Below are 23,477 nucleotides of genomic sequence, written 5' to 3'. Positions count from 1 at the left end.
GGGAGAGAATCTCAAGCAGCTCCACGCTCAGTGTGGAGCCTGACACGGGGCTCGATCTCATGACCCTGAAATCATGACCCGAGCCAAAATCAAGAGTCAGAGGCTCAAACGACTGAGCCACCCAAGCGCCACAGAAATAGAGATATTACACAAATCTGTGAAGGTGACTTAAATAATGTGTTTAGAATATAATATATAATATATAAGACATATAATACACACACACACTGGTGGTCCATTAATCAGGATAACTGCAGGAACAAATTTAGGGCCAAATTTTCAGTGTGTGGCCCTGGGTAGAAAGGCCACATCATGGCAATATGGGGACATAGTCATGGTGACCCAGTGCAATGAAGGATACAAGCTCCCTCCCTCTGGTCACATGTGGCTCTGATGTCACCTGCCCTCCACTTGTCCCCACCTCCTGCAGTGCAGGTGCCCGAGGGGGTGTCTGCCTAGTCTTGGTCTCATGGGTGCATGAGGCTCCTTTAGGCGGATACCCGTGCCCAGCCGCTGAAGGGCCTCAGAAACATTCATGCCAGAAATGGCAGGTGTTTGAGAGAAGGACTAGGAGGAAGGTGACAGTCTTGAAATATTTGAAGGGATGGTCATGGAACAAAGAAATTAGACTTATTTCGCCCTTCCCCAAGAGATGGGAATTGTAGGGAAGTCTGTTCAGGTTGACATACAGGACAGTTTTGTACCATGTGATCTAATCCAAGGAAAGGGTCTGTCCCCAGGAGCTGTGTGGTGACCTAGAGGGACACATTCAAGAGGACTTAGGGTCCAGGTAAACTGTTCCAACCCAAGAGCTTGTGATCTGTGGGGTTTCCTGCCTGAGAGGCCCGGAGAAAGGTACCGGCCCTCCTACTCTGCTTATGATCCCTGCATGTCAGAAAGTTCTTTTAAAGAGTGACTGGAGTGTATTCCACAGTTTGATTTTTGAGCCATTTGAATAGGATTTTACTTTTTGAAGGGTTTGGGGAAACCCAACACTGTATAAAGTTTATTTTAATTTCACAAATGTTACAGATCAAAAGAATCTTCGTGGAAAAAAATACCCTAATGATCTGAGATGATCTAATCTTTGTAGCCTTTTCCGGATGGTTCCATGGCCCCAAGCAGAGGCCACACATGACCCTTTGAGATGTCTTGAGAACATCTGGATGTGTGGCCATGATCACACCAAAGTACAGGTTTTTGTTGTGTTAAAACATATTTTTATGGTTGAGAAATGATATGTAACATTTGTTGTCTTTGTCAAAGAAAAAAGGAAGGAAGGCTTGTAGCAGCGGCAAGCACATTTTCCAGATAGCCGTGATTCGTTCACCCAGGACTTCATGAATACCTGTTTCATTTAGTTACTGCATTTTCAGCTGCGACTGGAAAAGAAATGAAAGTGGAAAAAATAATCAAAATTAATGATGGCCTCACAAAGTCATGTGCACTTTCTGAAAAGGAAAACTGTGTCAACTTCTAATCTGTGAAGAATTCATACAAAGGTTATGTTATTTTAAAGCATTCCTTACAGCAACATAAAACTTCAAGTTTCATGTTCCCGATGGTGAGTTAGAATAAGCATGGTTGGCTGGTGGGGTGCTGCTGTGTTTCCCCAAGTGTGTTCCCAGGAGGGCCACGGGCTGCTCGTCCGCTGGTTCTGTGGGTTTTGTGGTCAAAAAAGTTGGGAAAGGCTGAAGGCACAGCCTGATATGCACAGCCATAAATCTTGATGGCATTATCTGAGGCTCTAAGATGTCTTATGACATGAACCCTTGATAATATCTCTTGGAGCACATGTTGGAAAGCTCTGGAGTAGGATTAAGAGCACTGGGCTGGTTGCCAGGAGATCCAGGGCTCATCCTAGTTCTGGTCTGTGGACTTGGTCAAGCTACCTTCCCTCATTGTGCCTCAGTTCCTCCAGGCGTATCACAGAGTTAGGGATGTGCTCTGTATGGTAGTTAAGAGTTTGGTATTCACAATTACTCACTCTCCCCTCCTCTGTGATAGTATTATACACCCCTGCCCCATTGCTTTGGGCTTACCCTTGGGTTATGCTTTGGCCAATGGAACATGAGCACATGGGCTTGAGCCATGTGTGAGGACGAGCTCTGTCTAGGAAACACTGGGAGCTTCCACCAGCTCTCCTGCTCTTTTCCCCTGCCTTGAGAGCCAGGACGGGTCTGCTCCCTGAGCCACGTCCTGGACTGAGAAGATGGGCGGAGCAAGGCCACTACAGCATAGCGGACCCCATAACATAGTAAGAACAATGTCTTTGCTGCTGTAGTCTCTGAGAATTCAGGGCTGGTTGTTACTGCAGCAACACTGACTGATATACCCACGCCAGTCTCCTCCAGCTCAGATACTCCAACGTTCTTAAATGCATGTGAACTCTACCTGTGAGTTGTCCCCTCCAGTCTCCCCAACCTCCTCAGTCTCCTGCACATGGAGATGCCCATGATAGCCCTCCCACAAAATCTCCAAGAGGCCCTGTCACCTCCCTAGAGACTGAGGGTCCACAGCCTGGGGTGGAGACAAAGCAAGAATCTAAGCCCACTCACTGTAGGATTTTGATGGGTTTGGGCAATTCCAAAGCCTGCGGGTACCTGAGGCAGGAGTCTAGTGGTCTGGGGCCTAAGAAGTCCCTTAGGAAAGAACCCATCCAAAGATAAGGGCCAGCAGACCTTCCAGCCCAGCCTAGAATAATAATAAGTGAGGATTCTGGAGCGAGGGTTCTGGAACCTTCCAGGACTGCTTGTGTACGGGTACAGGGACACAGGCAGCAAGAGCCAGGGCAATGCTGAGCTTGGACACTATGGGACAGATCTGGGGAACGACTTTGCCCTTCCTCTGTCAGCTTAGAGCATTGCGGTTCCAGACACGGGAGCTGGGTCCTCAGCACAGGGTACTGGGCTGTTGACATCTTGTAAGATGGGCACAGGGAAGGTAAGAAGAAAGTGGAAGAAGACCACAGGGTGGCTTGGAGGCCTGTGTCACACTCCCCAGGTGTAGAGTTTAGGGGGGTGCATCAACGAGGCTTGGGGGGTTCCTGCAATAGTGGGCACAGACATAGCCAAGAATGCAGTTGTATCATTACTGGCATGTGGGGTTTTTACCCCCAGGGGGTCCTGCCCAGCATAACATGCATGGAGACAGCAGCATCATAAAACCTGCCACATCTGTTTGTCCTGATGAAACACCTGGAGACACATGGAGATGTGTGAACTTCAGGAAATGCTCCCTGCAGGGTGGTTTCTACCTCACACACTGGACGCAACCTGCCTTCCCGTCAAAGGGGAATTGTTAAACTGGGATCCATTCACTGATGGAACATTCTACAGCCCCCAAAAAGGATAAACCACGTGGGAAGGGTGTTGCCGTGGAAACAAAGATCTGAAAAGTGGTGCACCATGGAAAAGGCAGATACACAATGGTACGTATTACATGGATTCTTTTTTTTTTTTTAAGATTTTATTTATTTATTTGATAGAGCGTGCATGCACAAGCAGGGGGAGTGGCAGGTAGAGAAAGAGGGAGAAGCAGGCTTCAGGCTGAGCAGTGAGCCCGATGTGGGGCTCAATCCCAGGACCCTGGGACCCTGACCTGAGGCGAAGGGAGACGCTTAACGACTGAGCCACCCAGGCGCCCTGCGCGTGGGTTCTTTTTATTCTAATCATGCACAAACATCTACAGTGATTCTTACAAAGTGGGGAGAGGAATTATAGGGACTCTTCTTTGTATGTTTGTGGACATTTTATAATGAAACACGTGCCTCCCTAAAACAAAAAAATACAGATATTTCCATTCTGGGGGGAAGAAAATGTGCCTTTTATCCAATGAGATGCCTATGGGGTTGCCTGTGAGTGATGCCTTGGCTTCCTGGCCTCTTGTGATGTTGAGGAGGTCATCCTGCCTAATTTTTCTATTTGATATTGGGGTGAACACTGAAGAACAAATGACATTTGGATTCATGGTAACTCATTCATTAATCTTGCCAGTAGAGGATCTTTCACCTTGGCCCAAACATAATTGATGTCCGCGTCACGTTGCTGGAACTTGAGGGGCAGCACTGCAGTCACGCGAGAGTGGGTTTGACTCCTGTAATCATGGGTTCCTAGCTGTGAGCTGTCCCTGTGCCATGCTTGACTTCCTCAGAAGCAAGGAGAGGAGGAACTCCACGGGGTGAGCTGCCAGGAGCTCGGCACTGAGCTTACCCAAGCCAACAAACGCAGGGAACGGACTGCTTGTAGATTTCCTTCCTTTTCTGTGCTTCTCCTGCCTGTGCTTTCTCCCTCTTTCAAAAATGTTGCTTTCCGGTCTCATTTCTGTACCAATGCTCCTGTCAGCCCACTGTCTTCCATAAGTTCTTTGTGTCCAGATGGACGATAGTCCTTCCCTTCGCTGCCCATGGAAACGGAGAGAACAAATGGCCTGGGTTTTACTGGTCTGTCTGTGGTTGGCATCAGCCACATGAAATATGAGATCCAAGCCCTTAAAATGTGGCCAGTGCCAATTGAGATACACTGCAAAGTATAAAATACACACTGATTTCAGGGACTTAGTAAGAAAAATGATAATTCTTGTAAATAATTTTTATAATGATTACATGCTGAAATGATAATATTTTGGATAAACAGGATTATAGAAAATAGGTTACTAAACTTAACTTCAGCTGTTTCTTTTTATCTTTTAATGCGGCTACTGGAAAACATAAATTATGTTTCTGCTGGGCTGGGCTGATCCAGATCTACCAACTTTGTTCGTTTCTCTCGGTACACCGCTCACCTGCTTCTGGCTTGCTGCACACATCTCCACGCATCCAGTGTCGGTCATGGGGGTGGTAAGTCTGCACGTGGATGATGGCACAGGGGACACGGAGGACAGCACTTCTTCCTGCCTCTTGGGACCTCGAGCTCTGACAGCCTCTGCAATCTCACAGGCGTGCACATCAATGTGCCTAAATAAATTTGTTCTTACACACTTGATTCTCTCCAGCCCCAGCAAGGTGGGTCTGAAGAAGGAAAGCAAGAGAAGTGAGTTGTTCATTTGCAGAAAAAATGAATCATGCAGCCGCTGTGGAAAACAGTATGGAGTTTCCTTTAAAAAGTCAAAAATAGAACTACCCTATAATCCAACAATTTGACTTCTGGGTATTCTTCCAAGGAAAATGAAAACACTAACTCAAAATGATGGGGACCCGCATGTTGACTGCAGCCTTATTTACAATAGCCAAGGTATGGAAGCAACCTTAGTGTCCACTGATGGATGGATGGATAAAGATGATGTTATGCGCACAAACACACACACACGATGTGGTATGCATATATATATGTATATATACATACATATATATATATATATATATATATATATATATATATATATATATATATAACAATGCCGTATTGTTCAGTCATAAGAAAGGAAGATAATCTTCCCATTTGCAACAACGTGGATGGAACTTGAGGGCATTATGCTGAGTGAAAGAAGTCAGAGAAAGACAAATATTTTATGGTCTTGCTTATATATGAGATCTAAAAAAAAAAAAAACAAACAAACAAACAGAACAAAACAAAAACCCCAACCAAGCTCATAGATGCAGAGAACAAGATTGGTGGTTGTCAGCGGTGTGGGGCAGCAGGTGGGGGAAATGAGTGGAGACGGCCAAAAGACACCAGCTTCCAGTTATAAAATAAAGACGTCATAGGATATAATAAAGGACTCCATAATGACCCTAGCTAATAATACTGTATAACACATTTGTAAGTTGCTTAGAGAATAAATCTAAAAAGTTCTCATTGCAAGAAAAAAAATTTTGTGGTTGTGTATGGGGATGGATGTTGGCTAGACTCGCAATGATCATTTAACGTTATATACACATACTGAAAGTCATCATGTTGTACATCAGAAGCTAATATGATGTTAATTATACTTCCATAAAAGTTTATTTTAAAAAAAGAAAAGATGAATCATAAGCTTCCTTGAAAACGTAAATGTCCCTGAGACATTGACAATACTGTTGGGCCAAGTTTGATAATGACCAGTGGAGTTTATCCTAATCTTGAGTCTCAGCCTTCTGTCTGTCTTTCACTGACAAGAATAAGCTCCCAAGAGGAGGACACATCCTTAATCATCTCCTGTGCCCCCGTTAGCTAGCTGTGGGTAGTGGGGGAAGGAGACAGTTCACAGGGTTGAATCCCATGAAGGACCGGGGGCAGGCAGCCTGGTCTGAACCCTGGCTCTGCCCCTTACTACCTGCATACACCCGAGTGACTGTGTTTTCTTATTGTGTGTATTCTTGATGCTCCGGCATGTGGGGCCTTGAGCCTGGAGAAAACGCCCCTTCCAGGGCTGGCTAATTCCTGGAGTCAGGGACGACTGCCCTACAAGCATGCCTTTGATCAGAAATGAACCAATCCAGAGCCGGTGCCTCATTCATATCCTATGTTTGACTCTCAGATGTCACGCCACTCCCCCCACCATGGTCCTTTGTCACCCCAGGGCCAGGTACCTGACATCGAGGGACAGTTCCATAGCCCAGAAACTGCCATAACTATTCAAACTAGCAAATCTGAAACTTGCTTTACTCTACCTTGCCTTCTCTTCCCACAAAACCCCAGTAAGGGTTGTGGACCAGGCTTTCCCCTTCCCTGTCCTCTGCCTCCCGACGGACCCTGGGGCTTCCCCACAGCCTGCATGGCATCTGCGCCTCCCATTTCTAGGGAACCGTGAGTACAGAGTCCTCTCCAGAACTACTTCTGTGTTTGCTTACCCGACTAAAACAATCCCAGACATATCCTCAGAACATCCTGTCTTCCCTAAGTCTTGGCTCCTTCATCTCTAAAATGGGGGTGATGGTGTCCTCCCAACAGGGAGATCCTGTGTATGAAGGTCACTTAGCACAACACCCTCTCCCACAAAGCTCAAAACATGGAGAGTGACTTTTTTTTAAAAGAAGTTCCCCTCCATGATTTCATTCTCTTTCTCCACTTTGTTGTGTAATTTGTTGTTGTCACACTTTTAAAAAAAAATAAGACATACACAAAAAAGAAAAGTAAAAGCCCCTAACCTCAGATTTCACACACACACACACACACACACACACACACACACACACACACACTGGTGAGCAGTATATACTGTCCCACACGTGACCGCTAAATGGGAACATACAATCCAAATGACTTTGGATCCCTCCCCCGCATGTACCTGCACACAAGAAAGGAGGTGGGAGCATTTCCCCCTCCTTCTTCCTCCAGAATCTTCCTGCCCATCCATGAGGGCTATCTGGGAGGGGTCATAGGAAGGGACATGGCAGACACATCAGGAAACAGCAATGACCAGTCGAGAGGAACGACCTCATGGCCATCGACTGCCACCGATTCCTACCAAAGCCTGAGCTGGCCAGAGAATATGAAAATTCCGTTCTGCTCTAGAGGTACAGCCAAAAAGTTCACTTATAGACTTGAAACAAGAGAGTGATATTTGAATATTTTAATAAATCACAGAAAAGTGGGATTTCAAAGGGCCAATGGAAGGAAAAAATGAGAAAGCGATGTGTCTCAATGATGGAGGAAACAAAATAAAATAACAATAAATGAATAATAAAATAAACTAAAAATAAAATAAAATAATCCTTGTAGGGATGGGAACGGAGGACCCTGCATGCTGTAGGCTAGTGCGTTCCGTCAGAGTTGACCCCCCTCTCCTGACTGTCCAGCTTGGCCCATACAAGACGATTCTTGTGCATAATTTATATGATGACATCAAATTTCCTGGTTAGGAAGGAATGAAAACACTATATATATTAGCTGTAAGTTACAAGGTCAAAGGAAATTTTTGGACAGATACTTAACTATATTCACTTACGAGAAACGTCTGTTTGTTGTAAAATCAGGTAATCACCTTATAATGAAAAGGAGGATTTCAAACATTTTTTTTCCACTTACAGCAGAATGTCTTCAACCAAATAAGTTGAATTGGCTTTTCATGATTATATATTTCAGTCAGCTGCCTTAAGCCCTTTCTGGATCAAGGCAGGGTACAATAAATAATGTACATTTTAAGTTAAATCTGGAAAATATCACAGTAAGCCTGCTAGTTAGAGCCTGGGCCACATAGGTGTTCAAGAAAACCTAGCAATGGTTGTGTCCATGTGGCAGGCAAAGAGGGTTGGCAAATGTTTTAAAAAGGAAAAAGCAGGCCTGAAACCTCGCCAATCCGTCACAGAGCTCAGTTTCTACCTCCCTGGCTTCCACTGAAACCAGACGGACCCCAACCAGAGCCCCGGTAGAACCGTGTGGTTGTGCATCCACAAGAGTTTCTGAGGTCAGATTAGTCAAACCCATTCTTTTGCGAACACAGCACCCTCCTCCCCCCGGGACCAAGCTTCCTCTGTGCAACGTCCTTTCAGGCAAGTAGGAAAATTTCTGACCTGCCCGGATCTAGGGAAGTCGCGAAACTACCCAGCTAATTCTGTGTTGCCCCAATGACAGAGTTAGCGTGACAAGGTAGGGCCCTCCATAGATGGGAGAGCTCAAAAACAGGGTTAGACGCGGGACAGAATGCAGAAGGAAATAATCTGAGTGTCTTCAACCACTGCCTAAAGCTGGACAACCCATCCATTGATAAGGGATTACAAACCATGATCAATGGCGCAAAGGAGACAGTTTCATTACAAACCATGATCAATGGCGCAAAGGAGACGGTTTCATCCTGATCAATTTATGGCCCTCGTAAGGAAACAATAGGAGTCCCGCACGGACTTCTGCAGAGAGCATCCAGTGGATTTTCGTCTCCTTAACCCATGCTTTCCTGCCAAGGGGCTGCACCCTAGGCTGATCCAACAAAAACACATTTGAGAACACACCCGGCACCTTTTAAGCCGACGGAGGAGACAAGAAAGTTGGAACAGTAAGGCTTAAAATAAATGTTGGTCTGTGGAACCATTAATAAAAAATGGAGTGCCTTTGGCATGGATTTGTCCCACTGTCTTCGGCTGAGTTGAAAACACTAATAAAAAAAATAATGTATCCCTGAATGTAAAAACCATATTACCCCAGTCCTAAAGATTTCTCCTGTCAGGGAACCCCAGGGAGTTGTCAAAAATAAATAAAAATCTAAGCTAAAGAGAAAGTTATTGAGAAGGTGGGACATGGTAAGAGCTTTATATGTGGCACTCAGGAATGCTGGGCTGACAGATGTAGCTAATTCTGCAAGAATAACTTCCTATTTGAATAACAAGTAAAAGGTGTTTAAAGAGAGAAAGGTTATATTTTACTTCAACAAGTACAGCTTTTGGTGAGTGTTACATAAATACTGATTAAAAGCTTTGTGTTTGTCTCCTTCACTCTGACAGATAGAAAAATAGGTCATCAGAGCCCTTCTTCCTTGGCTGCTGCATTACAGAGATCAGATTTGCCAAGGCTCCTCTGCTATATTCAGGGGAGACCAGGAGTTTAGATTTTATATTATTTTAATTCAAAAAGTGTGTGTGGGGGTGGGGAGGGGAGTTGTTGTTAGTTTGGCAACTCGTTTGGCTTGCATTTTGCAGTGTTTTTAATGAGGACTATCAGCACAGTGCGGTTTACCATCTACAGAGTGTGATGTGTGATGGGTTTCTTTGGGGCCAGCTCCTAAGAAATGACTCATCCTCCTGGAGAGTGAGTCCTGAGGCAACAGCTAATAGGGATATTCCTGTCGCTTCCCAAAGGCCGTTTACCAGGCAGAAATGTTTTGTGTAAGACTTCGCAGAGAGGTCATGCCGGACGGTCAGAAGGATGCCGAACCCAGAAAACCAGTTGTGTTGAAAAGTCCCCTGCTCAAAACCTTAGAACTTTCTCCTTTTAGTTCCTGCTCTTTTAGGAAGGCGCTCTAGTGCCTGCCTGTCAGTCTTTTAGTACTGATACTGATAATGGTAGTAAAAATACCACTAATAAGAATAATGGTACTAGTAGTGTACCAGTTAGCCATTGCTGTGTAACAAAGTACCTCAACACTGTGCAGCCTAAAACGACCATCATTTTATTTTAGCAACCAATTCTGTGAGTCATAAACTCAGATGGGGCCGGGTTGGGCGACTCTTCGGTTGCATGTGGTACTGTTGGGTGGAGGTCCTTGGTGGCACTCACCTAGCCAGTGGGCTAATCTGGAGGGACTATGATGTCTGGCACTATGCAGGGATGGGGGCTGGACTGCGGTCCAGAGCACCCCCACTTGGCTGTCTCAGGGTAGCTGATCTCCGCAGCCCTAGCTCAGGGCTCCGAGAGCAAGGGTCCCCCCATGAACAAGGAAGAAGGGCACAAACTTTCATGACACAATATCAGAAGTCACACTTTTTCTGTATCCCAGTGGTTAAGGGAGTCAGAGAGCTCACCCAGACTCAAGCAGAGGAGATGCAGACTTACATTCCCTCTTACTCTGCCCTTGCAAAGGAAGGAGTGAAAAATATTATAGCCCTGTTTTAAAATCACCACAAACATACATGGACCCTATGTTGATTGCAGCATCATTTACAACAACAAAGTTGTGGAAACAGCCCAAGTGTCCATTGACAGATGAATGGATAAAGAAGATATTATATATACATATATATGTATATGCACACACACACACACACACACACACATATTCTTTTTGTGGCTGCTTAATATTCCATCATATATTTCCATTAATATATATTAATTATATTCCTTACATATAAAAATGAAATATATGTATGTATGTATATATATATATAAATGGAATATTAAGCAACCATAAAGAGAATGAAATCTTGCCATTTGCAATGACGTGAGTGGAGGTCAGATAGACTCGTGCTAAGTGGACTAACTCAGACAAAGACAAATACCAGATGATCTCACTCTTATGTGGAATTTAAGAAATGAGACAAAGGAGCAAAGGAAAAAAAGAGAGAGAGAGAGAGAGAAACCATGAAAGAGACCCTAAACAACAGAGAACAAACTGATGGTCACCGGGGCAGAGGGGATGGGGGATGGGGAAATAGGTGATGGGGATTCAAAAAAAAAAAATCAAGCTCTGAATCACTGGGCAGTGCACAATAAAAATAATAGTAGCTTATATCTTATTTTATTTTTTTAGAGAGAGAGAGAGCATGGGGTTGAGGGAGGGGCAGAGGGCGAAGGGGAGAGAGAATCTCAAGCAGACTCCACGCCCAGCGAGGAGCCCAACGCAGAGCTGGATCTCACAACCCTGAGATCATCTCCCGAGCTGAAATCAAGAGTCAGATGCTCAACCGACTGAGCCACCTGGGTGCCCCAGCTTATATTTTTAGAGTGTTGACTACGGACAACAAAATGGTCTGAGGCTTTATTCATAGTTCTCACCACAGACGTAGGTGTTATCACTGTCCCTGGCTTGCACAGAGAAGGGACTTTCTGCTTTCTCTCCGCTTTCCTGCTTACATGTGCCAGAGCCCAGATGAGAACGGGGAGTCAGTTTCGGGACCTGCTGTCAGCCACTGTGCCCAGAGTAGAGTGTCGGGTCAGGGTGGGGAGTTTAATATGTCTGTAGTTCTCATTTGACAAAGGAGAGAAAATTAGGTGCTGAGAATGGTGAGCGGAGGTGGTCACTGAAAGGTGCAAAGGTCTGCGTAATTACAGAAGTGATAAACAAACAGATAAATAACATGACCAGAAGCAGCAAAAGCCAGCATTCACGGAGCACTTCTTATGTGCCAGGAATCTCTTCGTATTCCTCCATATTTGGAAAGTTTGCCATGCCAACTGCGTTTGTGTTAACTGTTAAAACGGTCCTCTGAAATCAGTGCAATAGTCCCCATCCCGCCGATGAGAAAACTGAAGGAGAGAGAAGTTAATGCACCAAAGTCACACATCTGGGAAACCAGGGTGGAGGGATTTGTACCCTTACAAGGTTGTTTTGAAGCTCAAGTCAGAGTGGGTGTGAAAGCCCTTTTTAAAAGGGTAATTTCTTTATAGCCATCCTGTTTTGTAAAGAATTGAAGGTGGTTTTGTCAAGGGCATAAAGTGGTCCGCGAATCCAGGGGGCTATTGTCTCCCCACTGAAGCCGGAATGATTCCAAGACATATGCGACTCCCCCACGCCCCGGCTCAACACCCACAACACTTCCATTGCTGTAACCAGAAAGCCCATAACCCTTTGCAACAAAACGGAGGCAACTGTCTTCCTTGGGGTTCCAGGGAAACCTCATGTGGCTGCCCCGCCTGTGGGACCATTCCTCAGGAACATGCCCAGCTGTGCTGCCCTGGGGACCAGGACTGCCAGGGAGAGACAAGGCCCACAGGCCCACAAAGGGGGTTCGTGCTGTGAACGTGAAACAAAGCCTCCCGCTTCCATACAAGTTTGCAATGAAGTCTACACTGTTTGCGGAGCCTTCCCTGGGTGTCCTACACGTGTCCTACAGTTTTCCATCCTTATATTTTTTTCCTTCACACATACCATTCTTCCTCTTTATGGACTGTCCCTTCAGTGAAATGTCAGCTCCATGGGAGCAGATATTTCTGTCTCTTGCTTTATCCCCAGCTCCTCGAAGAATACCCAGAATGTAGGAGGGATTTGATCATTAGATGGATGATGTCATTGCCCATGGAACTGCTCATAGCCGTAGTGGCCCCGTGAAGGTGGCCCAGAGTTCCAACCATTCAATGGCCATTGGAAGGACTCATTAGTTCAATGAATGAGTACTTTTTTAAAAAAATATTTTTTTATTTATTTGACAGACAGAGATCACAAGTTGGCAGAGAAGCAGGCAGAGAGAGAGGAAGAAGCAGGCTCCTTGCTGAGCAGAGAGCCCAATGTGGGACTCAATCCCAGGACCCTGGGATCATGACCTGAGCCGAAGGCAGAGGCTTAACCCACTGAGCCACCCAGGCGCCCCAATGAATGAGTACTTTAATATATGGGGATTTTTTTATGGCGGTTGGGGTTCGAGGAGAGTCCCATCCTAAATTTTAAAGCAATTGAAGACACAGGAGGAAAGAGAGAAAAGGTAGGAGAGCAGAGGAGCTGGAGATGGCTGTTAGGGTCAGAGCTGGGCAGGATGTGAGCAGCAAGAAGCTTCCAGAATCAGACCAAGCCCTTTGTTACCCAAGTGCAGCCTCTAGACCCGCAGCATCGATATCCCCGGGAGCTACTGAGTAGTGCCCAAGCCCCAGGGGATTTATGTGCATTGAAGTCTGAGAAGCACTGGGTGAAGGTGTCACCGAGACAGGACCTCCAGAGGAGGAGCGGGAGGGAGCCATCTGCTGCGGAACGCTCTCCTCCGAGAAGCGGAGTGCAAGCAGCGCAAGAGCTCAGCCCCTCAGGAAGCCCTGTGGGGAGCGAAGCCTGCTCTGCTTCAGGCTGCAAGGCAAAGTGAAAGGAAGCCATGAAACCCTTCAGACTGGGGATGGAGAAGAACACAGCAGGGCCCTAGAAAGTGGGTACCCAACCTAGTCCCTCGCTAGTGCCCTTCGCACCTCCCCCTGTGCCCTCTAGACACCCCCAACATAAACCACCCACTTCGACCTCCCTCCCACCCACTCGGAGCAGGGAAATGGCCCTTTCCTGTGTGGCCCTTCCCTTTATTCTTCCTCTCCTGCCTCTCTCCCCTTGCCATCTTCTAGCAAATTCTTCCTACCCTGGAGGTCCCCACTTCACAGTCACCTCCTCCAGGAAGACCCCCCTGACTAGTTCGCTTCCCGGTTCCATGGGCCCTAGAACTCTGATTCTTGCAGCTACTCACTCTTGCAACTACTCATCACACTTGACCTTACATGTTCGGTGCAGATAATTCCTCATGTGGCTGGAAGCTTCGAGAAAACAGAGGCTATATTCCCAGTACACAGGCCAGTAGGGCTCAATACACATTTATTCAATGAATGAATAAATGAATGAATGAACAGTCTTTAAGACTTTGCTCAATTGGTTCATTGGAGAATTACATTTTTTCATGAGCACTCTAGAAGATGTTCGGTCTTCACTTTTCTTTCCGGGTAATAGAACCTCAAATCCATTCAAGTGTTGGGCAAGCATGGGGGAGGCATTCCTCCCTGCCCTAGAGGGTGAATCATGACATGGGATCCCAGGCATCTTTCTGTTCTGCTGCCCGGTGGTGAGGGTGTGTCCTAGGGGGACACAGGGGAAATTGCTGGGGCTCCTGAAGGAGATGTCCTTCCCTAATAACAGGGGGCCAGAGGGTGACCAGCCTGCCCGAGTCTGCCTGGGACTTTCCGGGGAAGGCCCCCCTCCAGTCCTGCACAAAGGGGGGCTGGTTGGTCACTTTAGATGCTGACCACCTTTTCTTTCTTATTGGAGATCTTGTATCTGCAGCTGCCGAGGCATCTTACACCCATGAGGCGACAGATTTAAGGATGAAAATCTAACTTGTTGGAAATACCTGAGCAGACTCAGAGTCCTCCACAATCTCACTGCGTCACATGAGAGCAACCCTGGGAATTCTCAACTTCCCATTTCTTGTTGTTGCCGTAATTGACCGTCTGGATTTCGTAAGCCCGTCTTCGGTGGGTTTGCCATCACTTGCGGCTGAAAGCAATCCCAACTCATACAATCAAGGAACTGTAGGGGGGAAATGCTGGCAAAATTAAGACCAGTCGAATATAAGTAATACAGAAGGCAAGATCTTTGGGTGCTCCAAGTTCTGTGAATGCGTCGGCCAACAGTGGGAGACATTTGGATCCGGGGCTCAGGCTGGAAATGGCTCAGGCATCTTGTTGTCCTAAGTGCCCGCCACACACCCCATCTGTTCAAATATTGTCAAACAGAGAAATCCTGTGTTGAAAAACTCCCGTACAATGAAACTGCACGTTTTACCTGCTGCGACAGGCAGAGCCATTATTGGAGAATTTCCACTGAGCAAATAAGCCTTCACATTTCATTTGGTAAGCCGTGTGCAGCGCCCATGAAAAGCTGAGTCACGTGCATTATTTTGTCTTGTTGATGCACACATTTTTCAGGGCCCAGCAGTGGTGTGTGTGATTTGGCTCTGTTGCAAAATCCTCTGCCCTTCCCCGTAAGTTTAGAAACAAAAGCGCTCTCTTTCCATGTCTCTCATCACCCTTTCCTCGGAGCCTTCCTGTGAGCGGCCTGACTGAGAGCTCTGAATTCCGAGGGGGGTGGGCAGAAGCGCAGGGATTGCTAGCCCTTCCCTTCGCATGCGTCTGCCTGCGGGGGATGTCGTGCGCCCTTTGCCTGGTCTCCAAGTTAGAAGCCTCCTCTGGCTCTTCATTCCTCGTTCCCCTGGGAGGGTGCTGATGACTTCCCTTGGCAAAGACAAGCAGCAGACGTCAACTCGCAGTTGAAATCACACTGATCATCTAGAAGATGCAATTTGTGATACGTTCCTAAATCTGGTACAGAACCCAAGTGGGGTGGTCAGTCTCGGCACCACTGACCCCTCAGTGGGGGTAATCCTATCCAGTGTAGGATGTTTACCAGCAGCCCTGGCTTCTGTCCCCTAAGTGCCACCAACACTCCTCTCCCCAGTTGTGACGATCAGGTGTTTCCAGATTCCCCTTGGCAGAGGCAGGAGCTTGCTAAATCAGCCCTGGTTGAGATACTCCAATTTAGGGGAACAGAGAATTTATAAGACAGAAGTTACGAGGGTCATCAAAGCCACCAACTCATTCTAGGGATGGAGTTGTGCATTTGGGTGACGTTGACATTAGCGACCGTCATGGCCCCGAGGTCCAATCAGTTCAATTTAGAGTGACCATGGGAGGAAGGTGGGAAAAAGGAGAGGTCAGTTTGTAAGTCCTTTGTGTTTGGTGGAAACGTCCTGAGTCCCTGCCCACTTAGCGTACTCCTGATTGCCGATTACTGTCTGTGCAATTGTTGGCGCAGGGGAAGCAGACACCGGTGGAGGAGAGGCTCCCATTTGCTGAAGCCTCTCGTTAGTCTCAGAGGTCTCAGAGCCACGTGGGTCCCTGCAGGTTAGAGAAGACAGCAGGTCTGGCCCTGCTCTTCAAAGGGAGTGGATTCCAGTGAGGTCAATGCCATTGGAAAGCATCAGTTGCCCCATTATTCTAGTAACCAACAGGTGTGGGTGTTGAGCCCTGAGTGACACTGATGTCGCTCTAGTGCAGGGACCTAGACCAACCTGGGGAACCCCCGAGAGTTCACAGGCCAGCTGGGGAGCCCGGATGCAGAGAGGAGGGAAAAGCAGGACCTGCAGACCCACAAGGGGCTAAAGGGACCGGCGCTGGGAGCTTGCAGGGGAGGCTTCTGCAAAGCTGGAGGGGGCTGGGCGAGCATCCCCAGAGGAGGTGAGTGCTGAACTGAGCCCCACAAGCTGCACAGAGCTGGAAAGAGCATGAGCAGAAGCCAGCAGGGAAAGTAGGGTCAGGCGGGACACATTTTTTCTCAGTGTCCTTTCCGGGTACCGTGACTGAGCTTGAGCAGAGCAGGTCCTTCATAGGGGGCACTGGCGGGAGAGGGAGTGAGGGGACAGCAGGGTCGCTGCTGGGGAGCCTTGAGTGCCAGGCCAAGGAGGCTGAGGTCCTATATGAAGTCAGGGAGGGAACCATGACCGGGGACCCGCACAGATCAGGGCTTGCAAACACCAAGTGACCGAGTGAGTGGGGTCTGGGCCGGATGGCAGGGCTCCCACCGGCCGCCAGGCCCAAGATCAGCTTACACCAGCCCAGTGTCTCCCTGAGGAGCCAGCCCCTGCCCCTCCGCGGCCCCCACACACTCCCTGGTTGTGTTCCTTCCATTTTAATGGCAGTAAACAAAACACTCCTCCACAAAGGGCCCAGTGTGTGCAAAGCAAGGGGCTGCACGTTTCTCAGCGTCACACCCCATTTATCCCATGCGAGAACTGCACCCCCATCTGGAAGTGGGGAGCTGGGCAATTATCAAGAGAGTGTGATCGATGGAGACAACCAATTGGGAATAATTAGGTCAAAAGCCCCTCTGTTTCCTAAGCACCACTTGGCTGTGGTTGAGTTTCTGCCAGAGTCATCTGGAGATTGGCCTGGGTTCTGCAGGCCCCTGGGCATGGGGGTGTGGGCAGGCCTGGGAGCCCACACAGACCCTGGGCCCCTCCTGGCTCTGGGGAGACAAGAGTGGGGCTTCTGAGGTCTGGGACACAGTGGAGAAGGCAGATCCCGCGTCCAGGATTCAAGTCCTAGGGGCAGGTTTGGAAGCTGCCTCCTCTGGGTCCCTGGGCTCTGCAAGGTGCTATGGTGGCAGGAACCGGGCTGGGTTGCTTCTCTGGCTCTTGGTGCAAACTAGCAGCTCTTTGGGTTTTCTTATAGCCCCTCCCTGTAGGATGCGGTGTGTGGGATGGGCTGGAGGGTTTGTCTAACGGAACAGGCACCCAGGATCGTGGTTTCCCTAACCCTATGGCTCTGTGTTTAGGAATGGGTGGTGCCCAGCTTCCCCGTAGGAGATGCTTCTTTCCAGGGAGGATGCTGGCTTCCCAGCACTCACCCCATCAGCTCTCCAGATGCAGTCTGGGCGGGTTGGGCTCCCGCTGGAACCAGCGACCTTACACAGATCAGTCTCTGTTCCCTGGGGCTGGCTGTCTTTGTCACAACCGCACAGGGAGGCTTTCCTGCCTGGGGAGGGAGGCCACACTGGCCAGGCTGTGGGATCTTGCTGGTGTTTGCCTTCCTGTGAGCAACGGGGCCACCTCCTTCAAAGCACAGTTTTCATAGCCCACAGGCCAATGTCCCAGAGGCTGGGGTATGAACGTAATTAAAACAGAGTCCCAGCCCTTCCAGAGCATGGAATGTTGTTTGGAACAGATGGGCATACTAAGAAGTGGTGCACGTTGGTGAGTGTTTCACAGTGCAGTGGGGGCATCTGCCCACCTGGGGAGTCAGAACCAGCCCCTCAAGAGGCAACCTGCAGGCTTCATGAAGACAGGGGCAGGGGCCTCCCTCGCAAAGAGGGGGGCATTCTTGGAGGAAGGGTCTAGAATTGCCTCTAGGTGGGAAAAGGTTTCAGAGTGGGGCTGGTGGAAGGGGAGGGAGAAGCTTAAGGGGCCATTTTCCATCTTGGGGTCCCACCACCCAAAATTCGGATTTTCAGGAGAGAGACTGTGGGGGGCCAGCTCTGACCCATCCCGTGCCCAACTCTTGGACCAGGAGTACCTCTGAGCAGCAGCCGAGCTTGCACATGGGGTGGTTCCCCGGGAGAAACAACCAAGGTGCTCCTGGCATCCTGCAGGTGGATTGCTGGTGGTGGAGGGGTCACAGGGGAAGGACATTTGTCCCTGGGGGCAAGGAGAGGTAGAGAGTAGGCAGCTCATTTGGCCACAAGAACAGGAGAGCCCAGGAACTCAGGAGGCAGGAGACGCTGGTGGTGACAATGGCCTGCGTCTTCCGGGGGCGGGGGGGTGTCTTCCTTTCCAGGATCGCTGTTGGTGTTGGCTATTTTTTACAGAGCATGAGTCCCTTTACTAAGGATCCTTAATATACTAAGAAGATCCACGATTCTGTAAAGCCGGTGATCTTTCCCCATTTAACTGATGAGGAAACCAAGGAAACCCGGAGATGCCAAGCTGCCCCCTTGACACCCACGTGTCCCTGCTGAGACGACTGTGTCCTCCTCTGGATAGGTCACTGAACTCAGTTAAAAAAACAATATATCACTAAACTCAAATGTTCTTGCAAATGCCATGTTACCCTTTCCAGGAACGGTGATGGGTCCAGGTCGTGCCTTAAAACTAGGGCTAGGACCCAGGTCATCGGCCGGGGGAGCTGCTCTCCACCTGAGCCCCAGCGACACTTGTGGGTATTAACAGGACTTATGTGCGCTTGGCCGGAGCAGGGGAGGGAAGCCAGGTATGCGGCCAAATAACCAGCTGGGTTGGAGATACAATGAAAGCTGGCTTACTTACTCTGTTTTGAAATCATTTCTTAGTCTTTTCTTTTTAAGATTGTATTTCTTTGTTTATTTATTAGTTGAGAGGGAGAGAAAGCAAGAGCATAAGAGCAGGCAGAGGGAGACACAGGTTCTCCGCTGAGCAGAGACTTAACCAGCTGAGCCACCCAGGCGTGTCTATGTCTTAGTCTTGATTCTACATTCTCGCGGGTCAATCGTCTAAAAAACAGAGGAAAACCCAGAGCGAATGCTCTGGCTCCCTCATACCCGCTCCCTACTCCCTCGCTTTTCCTGCGTCTTTTCAGAATTCCCTCAGAAACCATCATTTCCCTTCGAGGCGGTAGATCACCTACTCAGGAAACTCAGTGTGTTTAGTGAGTGTGGAACACAGTCTTCCACTCAGAAAAGTCTCCCTCTCCGCCACCCGAAGGAGTTTAAAGACCCTGTTCTGGAGAATCTTTGCTCTGAGGGAAAAACACTGAACTTCATACCTTTGTTCATCAAAGAGATTGAAGGGAGATCGAAGGTCTCGTTCTTAAAAACGCAATCTGTCATCTAGGAAGAGACTCTGTTTCTTTGGCTTCGAAACACTGCTGTTTTGTCTAACAGCCAGAAAGTACATTAATAAAGCCCAAGGGATCCTTTGCATTTCAAACTGCCTCTGTTGTAACAAGATCCCCAGATGCCCAGTTTCCCTCCCTGCTGTAGACCCTTCTATCACCGGTGTGGCCACTGGCGCTGGTCCTATCTGGGCCACCGAAGGAGCACCAGAATGGAGGCAGGCACAAGGGATCCTGAGTCGAGAAACTGGAGGTTGTTCTTTCCTATGAAGCAAAATGAGCAGAATCTCCCCTCTCTTCATCTTTACGGGCTTGGCACTCGCTCAGCAAGAGGTAGTAATAAAACATTCTCCAAACAAGGCCAGTTCCTGAGAGTTTATAAACGACACACCAGAGAGGGTGCATTCCTTTGGGAGGTTCTAGGTTTTTAATGAGCAGCAGGACGTTCTAAAGAACTTGTAGGGAATGAGGAACAGCCAGTGTCGCCAGCAGCCGAGACATGGAGGCCACGGTGACCGGTGACCAGTGGAGCAGCTGAAGCGCCAACCGCCTCTCTTGGGGTGTAGAAGGTAGGAAGAGCCCAAGAGACCCTATCGTAAAAGTGGAAAGGGGGTCCACCTTGCTTTGTTCCACGACTCCAACAGGAAAGCTTCTGACCTTTTTAAACTCATTGGCCAGGGGTCGGCAAACTATGACTTGTGGGCCAAATCTGGCCCACTGCATGTTTCTATCAATAAAGTTTTATTGGAACAGAGCCGCACCCCTTTACTTATGGATGAATCAGCTGTGGCAGAGACCCCTGTATGGCACGCAATGCCCCAAATACTTACCATCTGGCTCTTGACAGAAGAAAATTTGCTGATCCCTGTTGTAGGCAATAAAAAGGGGGAATCGACTGTAAAGGAAAGGTAGGAGGCATTTTCCCGGGCTGTGAGATTACCGGAGGAACACAGAGAATGAGAAATATGGCAGGTGATTTCTCTTTTTGGAGACTCCCCAGCAGGACTGCTTGGAGGAAGCTCCAGCCCTGGCTTGTGGTGCGAACTTCAGTTAGAGCAGGTAGGAGACGGGCGTTCCGGGGATGCAGGTGGGAGTTAGAGGGAGAAGGGAAGTGGGGCTATCTCAGGGATGCCTGGGATCAGAGAACCTTCAGAGCTCTTTTGTCTCCGGCAGAAACTCTACAGATGTGTGGCCTTTAACCCCAGCTACCTGGGGGTCCTCAGAAGATGGGGCTCTTAGTGCCAGAGCTTCAGGCCAGGTCAGTCCCGGACCATCCTCAAACAGCTCCTCCTCATCCGGCCAGTAACCTGGGTGTCAGTCTCAGGGGAATGGTTCAGTCCACAGCCAACTGGGGTGCAGTGGGGCCTCTGAGGGTTTGACCCCCTGCCCGGGTCAGGAGGAGGTGGCTCCTTAGGCAAAGAGGGGGCTGCAGGGCTGGCAGGGCTCTCCTCCCGGAGGAGGACAGACTGAGTTGAGCTGATGAGCCTCCACTGTTGGGTCTCCTGACTGTGAATAGCATCGGGGGCTGGTGTCACACGCCAGTCTCATAATAATATACTAAATGAGTCCTCTTAGACATCCGCGTGCACATAGGGGTTTCCCCCAGGAAGGGGAAGAAAGGAATAGAGTGAGAGAGGAAGGGAAATAAGAGGGAGTGGGGGGGAGGGAGAGTGGGAGAAGCACAGAGCCTTGAGGAGTGGGGGAGGGGAAGAAAGGGTGTCCTTCCACCAAGGGCAGACTTCAGAGCCCGACTGTCCAAGCTGTGACAGACGCTCTCAAAACACTGATGCGAGGACTTCTGAGGCAGTGAAGCGCTTTTGGTTATGGACAAAGCAAAAGAGAGTCTTTCCTTGATTTACCCGACGTTTGCATTCCTGGAAAGTGTGGCGCAAAATTCACCTTATATGGAGGTAGTCTCCAGGCTCAAGCACTCGTGTAGGTTTTCATGTACACGAATGGTGCGTGGGACAAACGGCCAGTTTTCTGTCCAGCGCTGCTCTTCTGCACCGCCAGGTCCCAGGCTGCTGTCACCTGGATGCCAGGAACCCCTGTTCCCTGCACCCTAAGGTGCCAACCAAAAACGCCTTCGCCGATCTGCAAAATAACCCCTAGGGGGCAGTACCGCCCCTGCTGAGAACCGAGATCTTCTGGCTCCTCACTCCCGTGCCAGGCTCTGTGCCAGGCTGGGAGTACAAACGAATCTAGTTTGGTGCCCAGCCCAAGAAACATTACGTGAGGGTGGCCAGATTTAGCAAGTAAAAATACTGCCTGGGACATACACCAAAAATTATTGGTTGTCTCCTTGAAATTCAGATTTAACAAGATGCCCTGTATTTGATCTGGCAACCGTCCTGGTCATACAGAGACCAGGAGCCGTGATGACAGAGCTGGCACAGGGACCGAGGGGACTCAGAGGAGAGGTCTGCGGGAACGGAGACTTGGTGACGGCTTCTGGCATTGGTAATCCATTGTCGCTCCTTGAATGCCCACCTAAGCCAAGGGTCACATCGTTTTCCCCAGCTGGCCAGTGAGGCCACCAAGGTACTAAGAGGTCACCTGACTCCTCTGAACACACATCCAGTAGGGTTGGGATCAAGGGGACACTGATAGAGCGCTCCCTATGACCGTCTACACCCCAGGGTTGGGAGAGGGCCGTGGGGAAGGGCAGGTGTGGAAGAGGCCTGGCGGGAAACCTGCCACTGCATGTGGCCTCCTGAGTGTCAGGAGCCCGGCTGAGAACTGGGATTTAGGGAGAGCGGGCTTAGAAACGGGCGTGAGGGTCCGCAGGGCTGCAGAAGCCAGGTGCTTGGAGCATGAGAAGAAAATTGCTTTCAAGTTTTCTTGCACCAAGAAGGGTGCTCCCCCCCCCGCACCAAGAGAAAAGGATAAAAGGTCTGTACATGGTCTGAGGTCTCCCCTCGGCAGGTGCCTCCAGCCCAGCCCAGCCCCCACAGTCCTGCACACTCAGCTTCCCGGCCCTGACACCGCCTCCTTACCAACCCCTTCCTCTTCAGGGACGAGGCCAGGACATGCTCCCGAGATGCTGTGAGGACCGCTCAGGAAGCCTTGCGCTGGGGAGAAGTTTCTCCCCTTAGGAGTAGGTCTTTTGGGTTTACGCGTGGCTCCTCACAGATGGGGTGCTCTCTTAACCGTGGGTGAACGAAGGTACTCAGTGGGGTCCCCGCGGCCCCTGCGAATGCCCCCTCACACAGACAGAGAGCACAGGGAAGCTGCTGGAATCAGCAGGCCTCATTCTTAGCTGAGGTGTGTTCTTATTTGCACATGGCTTAACTGCACCGGCTTCCACGGAAACTCAGAGGTCGTATCTTTGGGGGATGAGCTCACAATGAGTCTTGGAATGTTCTCTCAAATAACAGGAGCTGAGACCTTGTTCTGGGACCGACAGCTTCCTCACGAGACAACTGGAGGCTGAGGTCTCCACTGTGAGCAGTTGAGAGGGACACTGAGGGAACCAGGTCCTGGCCTGTGGGCACCCCGCAGCCTCAGACTGGGGTGGGGAATTAAAGGACATTACCTTCAATTCTCAGGGGGAAGGAGAAGGGGAAAAAAATCCAGAAAAGAAAGCTTCAGGGAGTTGGAGCTGCAGCAAAATCCTCAATTGCTCTCTTTAGAATATTCAGGGGAAAGGCCAGACTGGGTTTGCCAAAAACCTGGGGGTAGAAATAGAATTGATTTTGTGGGTTTTTTTTTTTTTTTTTTTGGTTATTATTAATGCAACTTTTCCCCGAATGTAAAGACATTTTTAAAGTATATTCCAAGGGCACCTGGGTGGCTCAGTCGATTAGGCGACCGACTCTTGGTTTTGGCTCAGGTCGTGATCTCAGGGTTGTGAGATCAAGGCCCTCGATGGTCTGGGCGCTCTGTGCAGAGTCTGCTTGAAATTCTTTCTCTCTCCCTCCTCCTGCCCCTCTGCCCTCCCTGTTTGTGGGCTCTCTCTAATTAATTAATTAATTCTTTAAAGTATATGCCAGCGTTACAACATTATCCTTGCTGAAGACAATTTAGAAAAAATATAGGAGTAAATCACAGTAACTGAAATTTATGCATTGTCTTGCTAAAAAAAAAAAAGTA

The 23,477-nt window shown here is 48.9% G+C and overlaps 1 long non-coding RNA gene across 1 annotated transcript; it reads right to left on the bottom strand.

Moving 5' to 3' along the window:
* Positions 1-1,223: 1,223 nt before the first annotated feature.
* On the bottom strand, positions 1,224-22,655 carry LOC116567644. The gene is made up of 3 exons (XR_004276284.1): positions 22,382-22,655; positions 4,783-5,008; positions 1,224-1,382 (listed from the first exon to the last, which is right to left on the bottom strand). It is a non-coding gene; the product is annotated as an uncharacterized LOC116567644 (long non-coding RNA).
* Between the last annotated feature and the right edge of the window lie 822 nt (positions 22,656-23,477).

Source organism: Mustela erminea, chromosome 1 (assembly GCF_009829155.1).
Source record: "Mustela erminea isolate mMusErm1 chromosome 1, mMusErm1.Pri, whole genome shotgun sequence".
NCBI classification, from domain to species: Eukaryota; Metazoa; Chordata; class Mammalia; order Carnivora; family Mustelidae; genus Mustela; species Mustela erminea.
Note: the sequence above shows the minus strand (reverse complement) of the source record. Positions and strands in the feature narration are given on the sequence as shown.